Consider the following 15,869-nt stretch of genomic DNA (forward strand, 5'->3'; position numbering starts at 1 on the left):
CACACAGCACGCCCGTTCATTTCACGGTGGCGTCTCCCTGACCGAATCGGGCTGTAGCTCCGAAAACAAAGGAGAAAGAAAAATAGGAAGTAAAACTGCCAACAGTACCCTGTGTCCCCATGCGCTCTCCCGCCCAAGTACCGACAAGGGCCAAAGTTGTTACGCATCGGCAATCGGACATTTCCTTTCATCTTCTCTTTATCGGTTGAGAACCAGTGTATTCAACATATTATGGCCATTGCCGAGTGAATGCTGTAGCGCTTCCCGACAAGTCGGGTTCGGATCCTCTGTCAACTTCCACGCAGGGTGATGATGTTTTGGTCATCACACTCGCCAGCTGAAATCGGCGCTGCCTTTTCGTGGTAGTAAAAGCGTTGTGGCCCGTGGGGGGATCGAACCCACGACCTTCGCGTTATTAGCACGACGCTCTAACCAACTGAGCTAACGGGCCTCGACAGTTGCGCTCGCTCAGCCCTACGCTGCAAACGTATGGCATGAAGCCGTACACCATTTCTATGGTCGTCGGATGTCTGCTTCCCTCGTCTATACTCTGCTGACGGTCACGAAACAGTAGATATATTGCGAGCAGGACGGGAAACGGCAGCTCGCACAGCTCAAACTTGTCACGATTCGTGTGGAAAAAGTTCCGTTCCGGTACCGGGAATCGAACCCGGGCCTCCTGGGTGAAAGCCAGGTATCCTAGCCACTAGACCACACCGGATGTGGGCGTTCCTGACGCGGATCGGACGGTCGCTTGTAGCATTTCGTGTCGTGTCCCGCGTCGGCGCCCTTCTCTCTTTGCGAGCGTCTTTGCGCATACTGACTGGCAAGGCGCGCACCTCAAACGTCTCAGAGCAATGTTTTTGGCTTCATGCTGTGCTAGGAGAAGAGGAAAAGGGAAGCTGTAAGTAGCAATAACAGGGAGTAAACATTTTCCCGCTGAAGCGTTGAAAACGTTGTGGATAACAAACAAGAAATAAGTTGGTGCCCTAGCAACAGCATCACCATCAGTCACAGAAAATTAAATGCCCCGGGTGAGGATCGAACTCACGACCTTAAGATTATGAGACTTACGCGCTGCCTACTGCGCTACCGAGGCACAGGTGAAGCGCTTGTCCTGGAAACTGGCTAAGTACCACACCCAATGTTAGACGTAAAGACACTGTACTTCCTGGATAACGTGTTCTGTTGCTACACGTGCATTGCCAGCCCAGTTGATTGCGGTGTTGCTGCAGCTTTTGCAAACGATAGGCAGCACTCCTTGTCGTTAACGTTCAGTGCCTCGGAGGCACCTGGACACAGCAACTTGTGAGGCCAGGCCGACGCTAGTCTGTAGAACACCATGCGAGCGTCCTAGTGGGGACCCGCGAGTGCTGCGTTCTCGGTTCTTCTCAAGGGAATCCTGCTATACATTCATGTGGATCGTGCATCTCAAGCGCGCAAGCCACACGGCAGCATTATCGTGGGAAAAGCAAAATGATGCATCGGCCGGGAATCGAACCCGGGCCGCCCGCGTGGCAGGCGAGCACTCTGCCACTGAACCACCGATGCTCGGGCCGGTAGTAACTGCACGCTGCTTCCCGAGCAGATGTCTCAAGGGAAAGTGGGACTGCCGTCAAGCGCCGTAGCATTCTGTCGAGAAGATGCTGCAGACGCTGAATCCTGCACTGTACTGCTTAAAAATGCCGCCAGAACGCGGTCCTCTGCGTACTCTTGCGTCGCCGGCGCCGACTCTTGCCAAGGATGCGAAATGTGCGCGGATACGCTGTCCGAACGCGCCTGGATGTGCTCCCCTAGCCTACCTCGAAATGCGCCTGCCAGGTACGATCACCTTCGGCCGCTGCCGACAGGCGGGAAGCCGACACAGCGCGGCGTCGGGGCGCTCGCTTGTGCGGTGGTGGTGTAATGGTCAGCATAGTTGCCTTCCAAGCAGTTGGTCCGGGTTCGATTCCCGGCCACCGCAACAGGCTTTTTAATGTCACGTATGAGTACTTTCGCCACGCGCCCTTAACTTAATGTTTTTTCCCCCTCTTACTCGCTGCAGACCAGCCTATAGTGTGTCTCGACTGTCTCGACTTGTCTCGACTTTGCTCAGCTGACGCGAGAGCTGACGCTCTCCAATCGGCCTATATCAAAACGACAAGCACGAGAAACGACTGAGAGAGGTAAGGAGAGGCGAGGCGATGTACACACAGCACGCCCGTTCATTTCACGGTGGCGTCTCCCTGACCGAATCGGGCTGTAGCTCCGAAAACAAAGGAGAAAGAAAAATAGGAAGTAAAACTGCCAACAGTACCCTGTGTCCCCATGCGCTCTCCCGCCCAAGTACCGACAAGGGCCAAAGTTGTTACGCATCGGCAATCGGACATTTCCTTTCATCTTCTCTTTATCGGTTGAGAACCAGTGTATTCAACATATTATGGCCATTGCCGAGTGAATGCTGTAGCGCTTCCCGACAAGTCGGGTTCGGATCCTCTGTCAACTTCCACGCAGGGTGATGATGTTTTGGTCATCACACTCGCCAGCTGAAATCGGCGCTGCCTTTTCGTGGTAGTAAAAGCGTTGTGGCCCGTGGGGGGATCGAACCCACGACCTTCGCGTTATTAGCACGACGCTCTAACCAACTGAGCTAACGGGCCTCGACAGTTGCACTCGCTCAGCCCTACGCTGCAAACGTATGGCATGAAGCCGTACACCATTTCTATGGTCGTCGGATGTCTGCTTCCCTCGTCTATACTCTGCTGACGGTCACGAAACAGTAGATATATTGCGAGCAGGACGGGAAACGGCAGCTCGGACAGCTCAAACTTGTCACGATTCGTGTGGAAAAAGTTCCGTTCCGGTACCGGGAATCGAACCCGGGCCTCCTGGGTGAAAGCCAGGTATCCTAGCCACTAGACCACACCGGATGCGGGCGTTCCTGCGGCGGATCGGACGGTCGCTTGTAGCATTTCGTGTCGTGTCCCGCGTCGGCGCCCTTCTCTCTTTGCGAGCGTCTTTGCGCATACTGACTGGCAAGGCGCGCACCTCAAACGTCTCAGAGCAATGTTTTTGGCTTCATGCTGTGCTAGGAGAAGAGGAAAAGGGAAGCTGTAAGTAGCAATAACAGGGAGTAAACATTTTCCCGCTGAAGCGTTGAAAACGTTGTGGATAAAAAACAAGAAATAAGTTGGTGCCCTAGCAACAGCATCACCATCAGTCACAGAAAATTAAATGCCCCGGGTGAGGATCGAACTCACGACCTTAAGATTATGAGACTTACGCGCTGCCTACTGCGCTACCGAGGCACAGGTGAAGCGCTTGTCCTGGAAACTGGGTAAGTACCACACCCAATGTTAGACGTAAAGACACTGTACTTCCTGGATAACGTGTTCTGTTGCTACACGTGCATTGCCAGCCCAGTTGATTGCGGTGTTGCTGCAGATTTGCAAACGATAGGCAGCACTCCTTGTCGTTAACGTTCAGTGCCTCGGAGGCACCTGGACACAGCAACTTGCGAGGCCAGGCCGACGCTAGTCTGTAGAACACCATGCGAGCGTCCTAGTGGGGACCCGCGAGTGCTGCGTTCTCGGTTCTTCTCAAGGGAATCCTGCTATACATTCATGTGGATCGTGCATCTCAAGCGCGCAAGCCACACGGCAGCATTATCGTGGGAAAAGCAAAATGATGCATCGGCCGGGAATCGAACCCGGGCCGCCCGCGTGGCAGGCGAGCATTCTACCACTGAACCACCGATGCTCGGGCCGGTAGTAACTGCACGCTGCTTCCCGAGCAGATGTCTCAAGGGAAAGTGGGACTGCCGTCAAGCGCCGTAGCATTCTGTCGAGAAGATGCTGCAGACGCTGAATCCTGCACTGTACTGCTTAAAAATGCCGCCAGAACGCGGTCCTCTGCGTACTCTTGCGTCGCCGGCGCCGACTCTTGCCAAGGATGCGAAATGTGCGCGGATACGCTGTCCGAACGCGCCTGGATGTGCTCCCCTAGCCTACCTCGAAATGCGCCTGCCAGGTACGATCACCTTCGGCCGCTGCCGACAGGCGGGAAGCCGACACAGCGCGGCGTCGGGGCGCTCGCTTGTGCGGTGGTGGTGTAATGGTCAGCATAGTTGCCTTCCAAGCAGTTGGTCCGGGTTCGATTCCCGGCCACCGCAACAGGCTTTTTAATGTCACGTATGAGTACTTTCGCCACGCGCCCTTAACTTAATGTTTTTTCCCCCTCTTACTCGCTGCAGACCAGCCTATAGTGTGTCTCGACTGTCTCGACTTGTCTCGACTTTGCTCAGCTGACGCGAGAGCTGACGCTCTCCAATCGGCCTATATCAAAACGACAAGCACGAGAAACGACTGAGAGAGGTAAGGAGAGGCGAGGCGATGTACACACAGCACGCCCGTTCATTTCACGGTGGCGTCTCCCTGACCGAATCGGGCTGTAGCTCCGAAAACAAAGGAGAAAGAAAAATAGGAAGTAAAACTGCCAACAGTACCCTGTGTCCCCATGCGCTCTCCCGCCCAAGTACCGACAAGGGCCAAAGTTGTTACGCATCGGCAATCGGACATTTCCTTTCATCTTCTCTTTATCGGTTGAGAACCAGTGTATTCAACATATTATGGCCATTGCCGAGTGAATGCTGTAGCGCTTCCCGACAAGTCGGGTTCGGATCCTCTGTCAACTTCCACGCAGGGTGATGATGTTTTGGTCATCACACTCGCCAGCTGAAATCGGCGCTGCCTTTTCGTGGTAGTAAAAGCGTTGTGGCCCGTGGGGGGATCGAACCCACGACCTTCGCGTTATTAGCACGACGCTCTAACCAACTGAGCTAACGGGCCTCGACAGTTGCGCTCGCTCAGCCCTACGCTGCAAACGTATGGCATGAAGCCGTACACCATTTCTATGGTCGTCGGATGTCTGCTTCCCTCGTCTATACTCTGCTGACGGTCACGAAACAGTAGATATATTGCGAGCAGGACGGGAAACGGCAGCTCGGACAGCTCAAACTTGTCACGATTCGTGTGGAAAAAGTTCCGTTCCGGTACCGGGAATCGAACCCGGGCCTCCTGGGTGAAAGCCAGGTATCCTAGCCACTAGACCACACCGGATGTGGGCGTTCCTGACGCGGATCGGACGGTCGCTTGTAGCATTTCGTGTCGTGTCCCGCGTCGGCGCCCTTCTCTCTTTGCGAGCGTCTTTGCGCATACTGACTGGCAAGGCGCGCACCTCAAACGTCTCAGAGCAATGTTTTTGGCTTCATGCTGTGCTAGGAGAAGAGGAAAAGGGAAGCTGTAAGTAGCAATAACAGGGAGTAAACATTTTCCCGCTGAAGCGTTGAAAACGTTGTGGATAACAAACAAGAAATAAGTTGGTGCCCTAGCAACAGCATCACCATCAGTCACAGAAAATTAAATGCCCCGGGTGAGGATCGAACTCACGACCTTAAGATTATGAGACTTACGCGCTGCCTACTGCGCTACCGAGGCACAGGTGAAGCGCTTGTCCTGGAAACTGGCTAAGTACCACACCCAATGTTAGACGTAAAGACACTGTACTTCCTGGATAACGTGTTCTGTTGCTACACGTGCATTGCCAGCCCAGTTGATTGCGGTGTTGCTGCAGCTTTTGCAAACGATAGGCAGCACTCCTTGTCGTTAACGTTCAGTGCCTCGGAGGCACCTGGACACAGCAACTTGTGAGGCCAGGCCGACGCTAGTCTGTAGAACACCATGCGAGCGTCCTAGTGGGGACCCGCGAGTGCTGCGTTCTCGGTTCTTCTCAAGGGAATCCAGCTATACATTCATGTGGATCGTGCATCTCAAGCGCGCAAGCCACACGGCAGCATTATCGTGGGAAAAGCAAAATGATGCATCGGCCGGGAATCGAACCCGGGCCGCCCGCGTGGCAGGCGAGCACTCTGCCACTGAACCACCGATGCTCGGGCCGGTAGTAACTGCACGCTGCTTCCCGAGCAGATGTCTCAAGGGAAAGTGGGACTGCCGTCAAGCGCCGTAGCATTCTGTCGAGAAGATGCTGCAGACGCTGAATCCTGCACTGTACTGCTTAAAAATGCCGCCAGAACGCGGTCCTCTGCGTACTCTTGCGTCGCCGGCGCCGACTCTTGCCAAGGATGCGAAATGTGCGCGGATACGCTGTCCGAACGCGCCTGGATGTGCTCCCCTAGCCTACCTCGAAATGCGCCTGCCAGGTACGATCACCTTCGGCCGCTGCCGACAGGCGGGAAGCCGACACAGCGCGGCGTCGGGGCGCTCGCTTGTGCGGTGGTGGTGTAATGGTCAGCATAGTTGCCTTCCAAGCAGTTGGTCCGGGTTCGATTCCCGGCCACCGCAACAGGCTTTTTAATGTCACGTATGAGTACTTTCGCCACGCGCCCTTAACTTAATGTTTTTTCCCCCTCTTACTCGCTGCAGACCAGCCTATAGTGTGTCTCGACTGTCTCGACTTGTCTCGACTTTGCTCAGCTGACGCGAGAGCTGACGCTCTCCAATCGGCCTATATCAAAACGACAAGCACGAGAAACGACTGAGAGAGGTAAGGAGAGGCGAGGCGATGTACACACAGCACGCCCGTTCATTTCACGGTGGCGTCTCCCTGACCGAATCGGGCTGTAGCTCCGAAAACAAAGGAGAAAGAAAAATAGGAAGTAAAACTGCCAACAGTACCCTGTGTCCCCATGCGCTCTCCCGCCCAAGTACCGACAAGGGCCAAAGTTGTTACGCATCGGCAATCGGACATTTCCTTTCATCTTCTCTTTATCGGTTGAGAACCAGTGTATTCAACATATTATGGCCATTGCCGAGTGAATGCTGTAGCGCTTCCCGACAAGTCGGGTTCGGATCCTCTGTCAACTTCCACGCAGGGTGATGATGTTTTGGTCATCACACTCGCCAGCTGAAATCGGCGCTGCCTTTTCGTGGTAGTAAAAGCGTTGTGGCCCGTGGGGGGATCGAACCCACGACCTTCGCGTTATTAGCACGACGCTCTAACCAACTGAGCTAACGGGCCTCGACAGTTGCACTCGCTCAGCCCTACGCTGCAAACGTATGGCATGAAGCCGTACACCATTTCTATGGTCGTCGGATGTCTGCTTCCCTCGTCTATACTCTGCTGACGGTCACGAAACAGTAGATATATTGCGAGCAGGACGGGAAACGGCAGCTCGGACAGCTCAAACTTGTCACGATTCGTGTGGAAAAAGTTCCGTTCCGGTACCGGGAATCGAACCCGGGCCTCCTGGGTGAAAGCCAGGTATCCTAGCCACTAGACCACACCGGATGCGGGCGTTCCTGCGGCGGATCGGACGGTCGCTTGTAGCATTTCGTGTCGTGTCCCGCGTCGGCGCCCTTCTCTCTTTGCGAGCGTCTTTGCGCATACTGACTGGCAAGGCGCGCACCTCAAACGTCTCAGAGCAATGTTTTTGGCTTCATGCTGTGCTAGGAGAAGAGGAAAAGGGAAGCTGTAAGTAGCAATAACAGGGAGTAAACATTTTCCCGCTGAAGCGTTGAAAACGTTGTGGATAAAAAACAAGAAATAAGTTGGTGCCCTAGCAACAGCATCACCATCAGTCACAGAAAATTAAATGCCCCGGGTGAGGATCGAACTCACGACCTTAAGATTATGAGACTTACGCGCTGCCTACTGCGCTACCGAGGCACAGGTGAAGCGCTTGTCCTGGAAACTGGGTAAGTACCACACCCAATGTTAGACGTAAAGACACTGTACTTCCTGGATAACGTGTTCTGTTGCTACACGTGCATTGCCAGCCCAGTTGATTGCGGTGTTGCTGCAGATTTGCAAACGATAGGCAGCACTCCTTGTCGTTAACGTTCAGTGCCTCGGAGGCACCTGGACACAGCAACTTGCGAGGCCAGGCCAACGCTAGTCTGTAGAACACCATGCGAGCGTCCTAGTGGGGACCCGCGAGTGCTGCGTTCTCGGTTCTTCTCAAGGGAATCCTGCTATACATTCATGTGGATCGTGCATCTCAAGCGCGCAAGCCACACGGCAGCATTATCGTGGGAAAAGCAAAATGATGCATCGGCCGGGAATCGAACCCGGGCCGCCCGCGTGGCAGGCGAGCATTCTACCACTGAACCACCGATGCTCGGGCCGGTAGTAACTGCACGCTGCTTCCCGAGCAGATGTCTCAAGGGAAAGTGGGACTGCCGTCAAGCGCCGTAGCATTCTGTCGAGAAGATGCTGCAGACGCTGAATCCTGCACTGTACTGCTTAAAAATGCCGCCAGAACGCGGTCCTCTGCGTACTCTTGCGTCGCCGGCGCCGACTCTTGCCAAGGATGCGAAATGTGCGCGGATACGCTGTCCGAACGCGCCTGGATGTGCTCCCCTAGCCTACCTCGAAATGCGCCTGCCAGGTACGATCACCTTCGGCCGCTGCCGACAGGCGGGAAGCCGACACAGCGCGGCGTCGGGGCGCTCGCTTGTGCGGTGGTGGTGTAATGGTCAGCATAGTTGCCTTCCAAGCAGTTGGTCCGGGTTCGATTCCCGGCCACCGCAACAGGCTTTTTAATGTCACGTATGAGTACTTTCGCCACGCGCCCTTAACTTAATGTTTTTTCCCCCTCTTACTCGCTGCAGACCAGCCTATAGTGTGTCTCGACTGTCTCGACTTGTCTCGACTTTGCTCAGCTGACGCGAGAGCTGACGCTCTCCAATCGGCCTATATCAAAACGACAAGCACGAGAAACGACTGAGAGAGGTAAGGAGAGGCGAGGCGATGTACACACAGCACGCCCGTTCATTTCACGGTGGCGTCTCCCTGACCGAATCGGGCTGTAGCTCCGAAAACAAAGGAGAAAGAAAAATAGGAAGTAAAACTGCCAACAGTACCCTGTGTCCCCATGCGCTCTCCCGCCCAAGTACCGACAAGGGCCAAAGTTGTTACGCATCGGCAATCGGACATTTCCTTTCATCTTCTCTTTATCGGTTGAGAACCAGTGTATTCAACATATTATGGCCATTGCCGAGTGAATGCTGTAGCGCTTCCCGACAAGTCGGGTTCGGATCCTCTGTCAACTTCCACGCAGGGTGATGATGTTTTGGTCATCACACTCGCCAGCTGAAATCGGCGCTGCCTTTTCGTGGTAGTAAAAGCGTTGTGGCCCGTGGGGGGATCGAACCCACGACCTTCGCGTTATTAGCACGACGCTCTAACCAACTGAGCTAACGGGCCTCGACAGTTGCGCTCGCTCAGCCCTACGCTGCAAACGTATGGCATGAAGCCGTACACCATTTCTATGGTCGTCGGATGTCTGCTTCCCTCGTCTATACTCTGCTGACGGTCACGAAACAGTAGATATATTGCGAGCAGGACGGGAAACGGCAGCTCGGACAGCTCAAACTTGTCACGATTCGTGTGGAAAAAGTTCCGGTCCGGTACCGGGAATCGAACCCGGGCCTCCTGGGTGAAAGCCAGGTATCCTAGCCACTAGACCACACCGGATGTGGGCGTTCCTGACGCGGATCGGACGGTCGCTTGTAGCATTTCGTGTCGTGTCCCGCGTCGGCGCCCTTCTCTCTTTGCGAGCGTCTTTGCGCATACTGACTGGCAAGGCGCGCACCTCAAACGTCTCAGAGCAATGTTTTTGGCTTCATGCTGTGCTAGGAGAAGAGGAAAAGGGAAGCTGTAAGTAGCAATAACAGGGAGTAAACATTTTCCCGCTGAAGCGTTGAAAACGTTGTGGATAACAAACAAGAAATAAGTTGGTGCCCTAGCAACAGCATCACCATCAGTCACAGAAAATTAAATGCCCCGGGTGAGGATCGAACTCACGACCTTAAGATTATGAGACTTACGCGCTGCCTACTGCGCTACCGAGGCACAGGTGAAGCGCTTGTCCTGGAAACTGGCTAAGTACCACACCCAATGTTAGACGTAAAGACACTGTACTTCCTGGATAACGTGTTCTGTTGCTACACGTGCATTGCCAGCCCAGTTGATTGCGGTGTTGCTGCAGCTTTTGCAAACGATAGGCAGCACTCCTTGTCGTTAACGTTCAGTGCCTCGGAGGCACCTGGACACAGCAACTTGTGAGGCCAGGCCGACGCTAGTCTGTAGAACACCATGCGAGCGTCCTAGTGGGGACCCGCGAGTGCTGCGTTCTCGGTTCTTCTCAAGGGAATCCAGCTATACATTCATGTGGATCGTGCATCTCAAGCGCGCAAGCCACACGGCAGCATTATCGTGGGAAAAGCAAAATGATGCATCGGCCGGGAATCGAACCCGGGCCGCCCGCGTGGCAGGCGAGCACTCTGCCACTGAACCACCGATGCTCGGGCCGGTAGTAACTGCACGCTGCTTCCCGAGCAGATGTCTCAAGGGAAAGTGGGACTGCCGTCAAGCGCCGTAGCATTCTGTCGAGAAGATGCTGCAGACGCTGAATCCTGCACTGTACTGCTTAAAAATGCCGCCAGAACGCGGTCCTCTGCGTACTCTTGCGTCGCCGGCGCCGACTCTTGCCAAGGATGCGAAATGTGCGCGGATACGCTGTCCGAACGCGCCTGGATGTGCTCCCCTAGCCTACCTCGAAATGCGCCTGCCAGGTACGATCACCTTCGGCCGCTGCCGACAGGCGGGAAGCCGACACAGCGCGGCGTCGGGGCGCTCGCTTGTGCGGTGGTGGTGTAATGGTCAGCATAGTTGCCTTCCAAGCAGTTGGTCCGGGTTCGATTCCCGGCCACCGCAACAGGCTTTTTAATGTCACGTATGAGTACTTTCGCCACGCGCCCTTAACTTAATGTTTTTTCCCCCTCTTACTCGCTGCAGACCAGCCTATAGTGTGTCTCGACTGTCTCGACTTGTCTCGACTTTGCTCAGCTGACGCGAGAGCTGACGCTCTCCAATCGGCCTATATCAAAACGACAAGCACGAGAAACGACTGAGAGAGGTAAGGAGAGGCGAGGCGATGTACACACAGCACGCCCGTTCATTTCACGGTGGCGTCTCCCTGACCGAATCGGGCTGTAGCTCCGAAAACAAAGGAGAAAGAAAAATAGGAAGTAAAACTGCCAACAGTACCCTGTGTCCCCATGCGCTCTCCCGCCCAAGTACCGACAAGGGCCAAAGTTGTTACGCATCGGCAATCGGACATTTCCTTTCATCTTCTCTTTATCGGTTGAGAACCAGTGTATTCAACATATTATGGCCATTGCCGAGTGAATGCTGTAGCGCTTCCCGACAAGTCGGGTTCGGATCCTCTGTCAACTTCCACGCAGGGTGATGATGTTTTGGTCATCACACTCGCCAGCTGAAATCGGCGCTGCCTTTTCGTGGTAGTAAAAGCGTTGTGGCCCGTGGGGGGATCGAACCCACGACCTTCGCGTTATTAGCACGACGCTCTAACCAACTGAGCTAACGGGCCTCGACAGTTGCACTCGCTCAGCCCTACGCTGCAAACGTATGGCATGAAGCCGTACACCATTTCTATGGTCGTCGGATGTCTGCTTCCCTCGTCTATACTCTGCTGACGGTCACGAAACAGTAGATATATTGCGAGCAGGACGGGAAACGGCAGCTCGGACAGCTCAAACTTGTCACGATTCGTGTGGAAAAAGTTCCGTTCCGGTACCGGGAATCGAACCCGGGCCTCCTGGGTGAAAGCCAGGTATCCTAGCCACTAGACCACACCGGATGCGGGCGTTCCTGCGGCGGATCGGACGGTCGCTTGTAGCATTTCGTGTCGTGTCCCGCGTCGGCGCCCTTCTCTCTTTGCGAGCGTCTTTGCGCATACTGACTGGCAAGGCGCGCACCTCAAACGTCTCAGAGCAATGTTTTTGGCTTCATGCTGTGCTAGGAGAAGAGGAAAAGGGAAGCTGTAAGTAGCAATAACAGGGAGTAAACATTTTCCCGCTGAAGCGTTGAAAACGTTGTGGATAAAAAACAAGAAATAAGTTGGTGCCCTAGCAACAGCATCACCATCAGTCACAGAAAATTAAATGCCCCGGGTGAGGATCGAACTCACGACCTTAAGATTATGAGACTTACGCGCTGCCTACTGCGCTACCGAGGCACAGGTGAAGCGCTTGTCCTGGAAACTGGGTAAGTACCACACCCAATGTTAGACGTAAAGACACTGTACTTCCTGGATAACGTGTTCTGTTGCTACACGTGCATTGCCAGCCCAGTTGATTGCGGTGTTGCTGCAGATTTGCAAACGATAGGCAGCACTCCTTGTCGTTAACGTTCAGTGCCTCGGAGGCACCTGGACACAGCAACTTGCGAGGCCAGGCCGACGCTAGTCTGTAGAACACCATGCGAGCGTCCTAGTGGGGACCCGCGAGTGCTGCGTTCTCGGTTCTTCTCAAGGGAATCCTGCTATACATTCATGTGGATCGTGCATCTCAAGCGCGCAAGCCACACGGCAGCATTATCGTGGGAAAAGCAAAATGATGCATCGGCCGGGAATCGAACCCGGGCCGCCCGCGTGGCAGGCGAGCATTCTACCACTGAACCACCGATGCTCGGGCCGGTAGTAACTGCACGCTGCTTCCCGAGCAGATGTCTCAAGGGAAAGTGGGACTGCCGTCAAGCGCCGTAGCATTCTGTCGAGAAGATGCTGCAGACGCTGAATCCTGCACTGTACTGCTTAAAAATGCCGCCAGAACGCGGTCCTCTGCGTACTCTTGCGTCGCCGGCGCCGACTCTTGCCAAGGATGCGAAATGTGCGCGGATACGCTGTCCGAACGCGCCTGGATGTGCTCCCCTAGCCTACCTCGAAATGCGCCTGCCAGGTACGATCACCTTCGGCCGCTGCCGACAGGCGGGAAGCCGACACAGCGCGGCGTCGGGGCGCTCGCTTGTGCGGTGGTGGTGTAATGGTCAGCATAGTTGCCTTCCAAGCAGTTGGTCCGGGTTCGATTCCCGGCCACCGCAACAGGCTTTTTAATGTCACGTATGAGTACTTTCGCCACGCGCCCTTAACTTAATGTTTTTTCCCCCTCTTACTCGCTGCAGACCAGCCTATAGTGTGTCTCGACTGTCTCGACTTTGCTCAGCTGACGCGAGAGCTGACGCTCTCCAATCGGCCTATATCAAAACGACAAGCACGAGAAACGACTGAGAGAGGTAAGGAGAGGCGAGGCGATGTACACACAGCACGCCCGTTCATTTCACGGTGGCGTCTCCCTGACCGAATCGGGCTGTAGCTCCGAAAACAAAGGAGAAAGAAAAATAGGAAGTAAAACTGCCAACAGTACCCTGTGTCCCCATGCGCTCTCCCGCCCAAGTACCGACAAGGGCCAAAGTTGTTACGCATCGGCAATCGGACATTTCCTTTCATCTTCTCTTTATCGGTTGAGAACCAGTGTATTCAACATATTATGGCCATTGCCGAGTGAATGCTGTAGCGCTTCCCGACAAGTCGGGTTCGGATCCTCTGTCAACTTCCACGCAGGGTGATGATGTTTTGGTCATCACACTCGCCAGCTGAAATCGGCGCTGCCTTTTCGTGGTAGTAAAAGCGTTGTGGCCCGTGGGGGGATCGAACCCACGACCTTCGCGTTATTAGCACGACGCTCTAACCAACTGAGCTAACGGGCCTCGACAGTTGCGCTCGCTCAGCCCTACGCTGCAAACGTATGGCATGAAGCCGTACACCATTTCTATGGTCGTCGGATGTCTGCTTCCCTCGTCTATACTCTGCTGACGGTCACGAAACAGTAGATATATTGCGAGCAGGACGGGAAACGGCAGCTCGGACAGCTCAAACTTGTCACGATTCGTGTGGAAAAAGTTCCGTTCCGGTACCGGGAATCGAACCCGGGCCTCCTGGGTGAAAGCCAGGTATCCTAGCCACTAGACCACACCGGATGCGGGCGTTCCTGACGCGGATCGGACGGTCGCTTGTAGCATTTCGTGTCGTGTCCCGCGTCGGCGCCCTTCTCTCTTTGCGAGCGTCTTTGCGCATACTGACTGGCAAGGCGCGCACCTCAAACGTCTCAGAGCAATGTTTTTGGCTTCATGCTGTGCTAGGAGAAGAGGAAAAGGGAAGCTGTAAGTAGCAATAACAGGGAGTAAACATTTTCCCGCTGAAGCGTTGAAAACGTTGTGGATAACAAACAAGAAATAAGTTGGTGCCCTAGCAACAGCATCACCATCAGTCACAGAAAATTAAATGCCCCGGGTGAGGATCGAACTCACGACCTTAAGATTATGAGACTTACGCGCTGCCTACTGCGCTACCGAGGCACAGGTGAAGCGCTTGTCCTGGAAACTGGCTAAGTACCACACCCAATGTTAGACGTAAAGACACTGTACTTCCTGGATAACGTGTTCTGTTGCTACACGTGCATTGCCAGCCCAGTTGATTGCGGTGTTGCTGCAGCTTTTGCAAACGATAGGCAGCACTCCTTGTCGTTAACGTTCAGTGCCTCGGAGGCACCTGGACACAGCAACTTGTGAGGCCAGGCCGACGCTAGTCTGTAGAACACCATGCGAGCGTCCTAGTGGGGACCCGCGAGTGCTGCGTTCTCGGTTCTTCTCAAGGGAATCCAGCTATACATTCATGTGGATCGTGCATCTCAAGCGCGCAAGCCACACGGCAGCATTATCGTGGGAAAAGCAAAATGATGCATCGGCCGGGAATCGAACCCGGGCCGCCCGCGTGGCAGGCGAGCACTCTGCCACTGAACCACCGATGCTCGGGCCGGTAGTAACTGCACGCTGCTTCCCGAGCAGATGTCTCAAGGGAAAGTGGGACTGCCGTCAAGCGCCGTAGCATTCTGTCGAGAAGATGCTGCAGACGCTGAATCCTGCACTGTACTGCTTAAAAATGCCGCCAGAACGCGGTCCTCTGCGTACTCTTGCGTCGCCGGCGCCGACTCTTGCCAAGGATGCGAAATGTGCGCGGATACGCTGTCCGAACGCGCCTGGATGTGCTCCCCTAGCCTACCTCGAAATGCGCCTGCCAGGTACGATCACCTTCGGCCGCTGCCGACAGGCGGGAAGCCGACACAGCGCGGCGTCGGGGCGCTCGCTTGTGCGGTGGTGGTGTAATGGTCAGCATAGTTGCCTTCCAAGCAGTTGGTCCGGGTTCGATTCCCGGCCACCGCAACAGGCTTTTTAATGTCACGTATGAGTACTTTCGCCACGCGCCCTTAACTTAATGTTTTTTCCCCCTCTTACTCGCTGCAGACCAGCCTATAGTGTGTCTCGACTGTCTCGACTTGTCTCGACTTTGCTCAGCTGACGCGAGAGCTGACGCTCTCCAATCGGCCTATATCAAAACGACAAGCACGAGAAACGACTGAGAGAGGTAAGGAGAGGCGAGGCGATGTACACACAGCACGCCCGTTCATTTCACGGTGGCGTCTCCCTGACCGAATCGGGCTGTAGCTCCGAAAACAAAGGAGAAAGAAAAATAGGAAGTAAAACTGCCAACAGTACCCTGTGTCCCCATGCGCTCTCCCGCCCAAGTACCGACAAGGGCCAAAGTTGTTACGCATCGGCAATCGGACATTTCCTTTCATCTTCTCTTTATCGGTTGAGAACCAGTGTATTCAACATATTATGGCCATTGCCGAGTGAATGCTGTAGCGCTTCCCGACAAGTCGGGTTCGGATCCTCTGTCAACTTCCACGCAGGGTGATGATGTTTTGGTCATCACACTCGCCAGCTGAAATCGGCGCTGCCTTTTCGTGGTAGTAAAAGCGTTGTGGCCCGTGGGGGGATCGAACCCACGACCTTCGCGTTATTAGCACGACGCTCTAACCAACTGAGCTAACGGGCCTCGACAGTTGCACTCGCTCAGCCCTACGCTGCAAACGTATGGCATGAAGCCGTACACCATTTCTATGGTCGTCGGATGTCTGCTTCCCTCGTCTATACTCTGCTGACGGTCACGA

The 15,869-nt window shown here is 54.6% G+C and overlaps 36 non-coding genes across 36 annotated transcripts; 7 read left to right on the top strand and 29 right to left on the bottom strand.

The window, feature by feature from the left end:
* Positions 1-377: 377 nt before the first annotated feature.
* Positions 378-451, bottom strand: Trnai-aau (transfer RNA isoleucine (anticodon AAU)). Its single transcript has one exon. It is a non-coding gene; the product is annotated as a tRNA-Ile (tRNA).
* A 198-nt stretch (positions 452-649) lies between these two features.
* Trnae-uuc (transfer RNA glutamic acid (anticodon UUC)) lies at positions 650-721 on the bottom strand. The gene has a single exon. It is a non-coding gene; the product is annotated as a tRNA-Glu (tRNA).
* Positions 722-1,026: 305 nt separating this feature from the next.
* Trnam-cau (transfer RNA methionine (anticodon CAU)) lies at positions 1,027-1,099 on the bottom strand. The gene has a single exon. It is a non-coding gene; the product is annotated as a tRNA-Met (tRNA).
* Positions 1,100-1,480: 381 nt separating this feature from the next.
* On the bottom strand, positions 1,481-1,551 carry Trnag-gcc (transfer RNA glycine (anticodon GCC)). Its single transcript has one exon. It is a non-coding gene; the product is annotated as a tRNA-Gly (tRNA).
* Positions 1,552-1,891: 340 nt separating this feature from the next.
* Positions 1,892-1,963, top strand: Trnag-ucc (transfer RNA glycine (anticodon UCC)). The gene has a single exon. It is a non-coding gene; the product is annotated as a tRNA-Gly (tRNA).
* A 602-nt stretch (positions 1,964-2,565) lies between these two features.
* On the bottom strand, positions 2,566-2,639 carry Trnai-aau (transfer RNA isoleucine (anticodon AAU)). The gene has a single exon. It is a non-coding gene; the product is annotated as a tRNA-Ile (tRNA).
* A 198-nt stretch (positions 2,640-2,837) lies between these two features.
* On the bottom strand, positions 2,838-2,909 carry Trnae-uuc (transfer RNA glutamic acid (anticodon UUC)). The gene has a single exon. It is a non-coding gene; the product is annotated as a tRNA-Glu (tRNA).
* A 305-nt stretch (positions 2,910-3,214) lies between these two features.
* Trnam-cau (transfer RNA methionine (anticodon CAU)) lies at positions 3,215-3,287 on the bottom strand. The gene has a single exon. It is a non-coding gene; the product is annotated as a tRNA-Met (tRNA).
* Positions 3,288-3,667: 380 nt separating this feature from the next.
* Trnag-gcc (transfer RNA glycine (anticodon GCC)) lies at positions 3,668-3,738 on the bottom strand. The gene has a single exon. It is a non-coding gene; the product is annotated as a tRNA-Gly (tRNA).
* Positions 3,739-4,078: 340 nt separating this feature from the next.
* On the top strand, positions 4,079-4,150 carry Trnag-ucc (transfer RNA glycine (anticodon UCC)). Its single transcript has one exon. It is a non-coding gene; the product is annotated as a tRNA-Gly (tRNA).
* Positions 4,151-4,752: 602 nt separating this feature from the next.
* Positions 4,753-4,826, bottom strand: Trnai-aau (transfer RNA isoleucine (anticodon AAU)). The gene has a single exon. It is a non-coding gene; the product is annotated as a tRNA-Ile (tRNA).
* A 198-nt stretch (positions 4,827-5,024) lies between these two features.
* Positions 5,025-5,096, bottom strand: Trnae-uuc (transfer RNA glutamic acid (anticodon UUC)). Its single transcript has one exon. It is a non-coding gene; the product is annotated as a tRNA-Glu (tRNA).
* Positions 5,097-5,401: 305 nt separating this feature from the next.
* On the bottom strand, positions 5,402-5,474 carry Trnam-cau (transfer RNA methionine (anticodon CAU)). The gene has a single exon. It is a non-coding gene; the product is annotated as a tRNA-Met (tRNA).
* Positions 5,475-5,855: 381 nt separating this feature from the next.
* On the bottom strand, positions 5,856-5,926 carry Trnag-gcc (transfer RNA glycine (anticodon GCC)). Its single transcript has one exon. It is a non-coding gene; the product is annotated as a tRNA-Gly (tRNA).
* A 340-nt stretch (positions 5,927-6,266) lies between these two features.
* Trnag-ucc (transfer RNA glycine (anticodon UCC)) lies at positions 6,267-6,338 on the top strand. The gene has a single exon. It is a non-coding gene; the product is annotated as a tRNA-Gly (tRNA).
* Positions 6,339-6,940: 602 nt separating this feature from the next.
* On the bottom strand, positions 6,941-7,014 carry Trnai-aau (transfer RNA isoleucine (anticodon AAU)). Its single transcript has one exon. It is a non-coding gene; the product is annotated as a tRNA-Ile (tRNA).
* A 198-nt stretch (positions 7,015-7,212) lies between these two features.
* On the bottom strand, positions 7,213-7,284 carry Trnae-uuc (transfer RNA glutamic acid (anticodon UUC)). Its single transcript has one exon. It is a non-coding gene; the product is annotated as a tRNA-Glu (tRNA).
* Positions 7,285-7,589: 305 nt separating this feature from the next.
* Positions 7,590-7,662, bottom strand: Trnam-cau (transfer RNA methionine (anticodon CAU)). Its single transcript has one exon. It is a non-coding gene; the product is annotated as a tRNA-Met (tRNA).
* Positions 7,663-8,042: 380 nt separating this feature from the next.
* Trnag-gcc (transfer RNA glycine (anticodon GCC)) lies at positions 8,043-8,113 on the bottom strand. Its single transcript has one exon. It is a non-coding gene; the product is annotated as a tRNA-Gly (tRNA).
* A 340-nt stretch (positions 8,114-8,453) lies between these two features.
* Positions 8,454-8,525, top strand: Trnag-ucc (transfer RNA glycine (anticodon UCC)). The gene has a single exon. It is a non-coding gene; the product is annotated as a tRNA-Gly (tRNA).
* A 602-nt stretch (positions 8,526-9,127) lies between these two features.
* Trnai-aau (transfer RNA isoleucine (anticodon AAU)) lies at positions 9,128-9,201 on the bottom strand. The gene has a single exon. It is a non-coding gene; the product is annotated as a tRNA-Ile (tRNA).
* A 198-nt stretch (positions 9,202-9,399) lies between these two features.
* On the bottom strand, positions 9,400-9,471 carry Trnae-uuc (transfer RNA glutamic acid (anticodon UUC)). Its single transcript has one exon. It is a non-coding gene; the product is annotated as a tRNA-Glu (tRNA).
* Positions 9,472-9,776: 305 nt separating this feature from the next.
* On the bottom strand, positions 9,777-9,849 carry Trnam-cau (transfer RNA methionine (anticodon CAU)). Its single transcript has one exon. It is a non-coding gene; the product is annotated as a tRNA-Met (tRNA).
* Positions 9,850-10,230: 381 nt separating this feature from the next.
* Positions 10,231-10,301, bottom strand: Trnag-gcc (transfer RNA glycine (anticodon GCC)). Its single transcript has one exon. It is a non-coding gene; the product is annotated as a tRNA-Gly (tRNA).
* Positions 10,302-10,641: 340 nt separating this feature from the next.
* Trnag-ucc (transfer RNA glycine (anticodon UCC)) lies at positions 10,642-10,713 on the top strand. Its single transcript has one exon. It is a non-coding gene; the product is annotated as a tRNA-Gly (tRNA).
* A 602-nt stretch (positions 10,714-11,315) lies between these two features.
* Positions 11,316-11,389, bottom strand: Trnai-aau (transfer RNA isoleucine (anticodon AAU)). The gene has a single exon. It is a non-coding gene; the product is annotated as a tRNA-Ile (tRNA).
* Positions 11,390-11,587: 198 nt separating this feature from the next.
* On the bottom strand, positions 11,588-11,659 carry Trnae-uuc (transfer RNA glutamic acid (anticodon UUC)). Its single transcript has one exon. It is a non-coding gene; the product is annotated as a tRNA-Glu (tRNA).
* Positions 11,660-11,964: 305 nt separating this feature from the next.
* On the bottom strand, positions 11,965-12,037 carry Trnam-cau (transfer RNA methionine (anticodon CAU)). The gene has a single exon. It is a non-coding gene; the product is annotated as a tRNA-Met (tRNA).
* A 380-nt stretch (positions 12,038-12,417) lies between these two features.
* On the bottom strand, positions 12,418-12,488 carry Trnag-gcc (transfer RNA glycine (anticodon GCC)). Its single transcript has one exon. It is a non-coding gene; the product is annotated as a tRNA-Gly (tRNA).
* Positions 12,489-12,828: 340 nt separating this feature from the next.
* Positions 12,829-12,900, top strand: Trnag-ucc (transfer RNA glycine (anticodon UCC)). The gene has a single exon. It is a non-coding gene; the product is annotated as a tRNA-Gly (tRNA).
* A 592-nt stretch (positions 12,901-13,492) lies between these two features.
* On the bottom strand, positions 13,493-13,566 carry Trnai-aau (transfer RNA isoleucine (anticodon AAU)). Its single transcript has one exon. It is a non-coding gene; the product is annotated as a tRNA-Ile (tRNA).
* A 198-nt stretch (positions 13,567-13,764) lies between these two features.
* On the bottom strand, positions 13,765-13,836 carry Trnae-uuc (transfer RNA glutamic acid (anticodon UUC)). Its single transcript has one exon. It is a non-coding gene; the product is annotated as a tRNA-Glu (tRNA).
* Positions 13,837-14,141: 305 nt separating this feature from the next.
* Trnam-cau (transfer RNA methionine (anticodon CAU)) lies at positions 14,142-14,214 on the bottom strand. The gene has a single exon. It is a non-coding gene; the product is annotated as a tRNA-Met (tRNA).
* Positions 14,215-14,595: 381 nt separating this feature from the next.
* On the bottom strand, positions 14,596-14,666 carry Trnag-gcc (transfer RNA glycine (anticodon GCC)). Its single transcript has one exon. It is a non-coding gene; the product is annotated as a tRNA-Gly (tRNA).
* A 340-nt stretch (positions 14,667-15,006) lies between these two features.
* Positions 15,007-15,078, top strand: Trnag-ucc (transfer RNA glycine (anticodon UCC)). The gene has a single exon. It is a non-coding gene; the product is annotated as a tRNA-Gly (tRNA).
* A 602-nt stretch (positions 15,079-15,680) lies between these two features.
* On the bottom strand, positions 15,681-15,754 carry Trnai-aau (transfer RNA isoleucine (anticodon AAU)). Its single transcript has one exon. It is a non-coding gene; the product is annotated as a tRNA-Ile (tRNA).
* Positions 15,755-15,869: the final 115 nt, after the last annotated feature.

The sequence above is a fragment of the Schistocerca nitens genome, unplaced genomic scaffold, assembly GCF_023898315.1.
Source record: "Schistocerca nitens isolate TAMUIC-IGC-003100 unplaced genomic scaffold, iqSchNite1.1 HiC_scaffold_75, whole genome shotgun sequence".
Taxonomy (NCBI): domain Eukaryota; kingdom Metazoa; phylum Arthropoda; class Insecta; order Orthoptera; family Acrididae; genus Schistocerca; species Schistocerca nitens.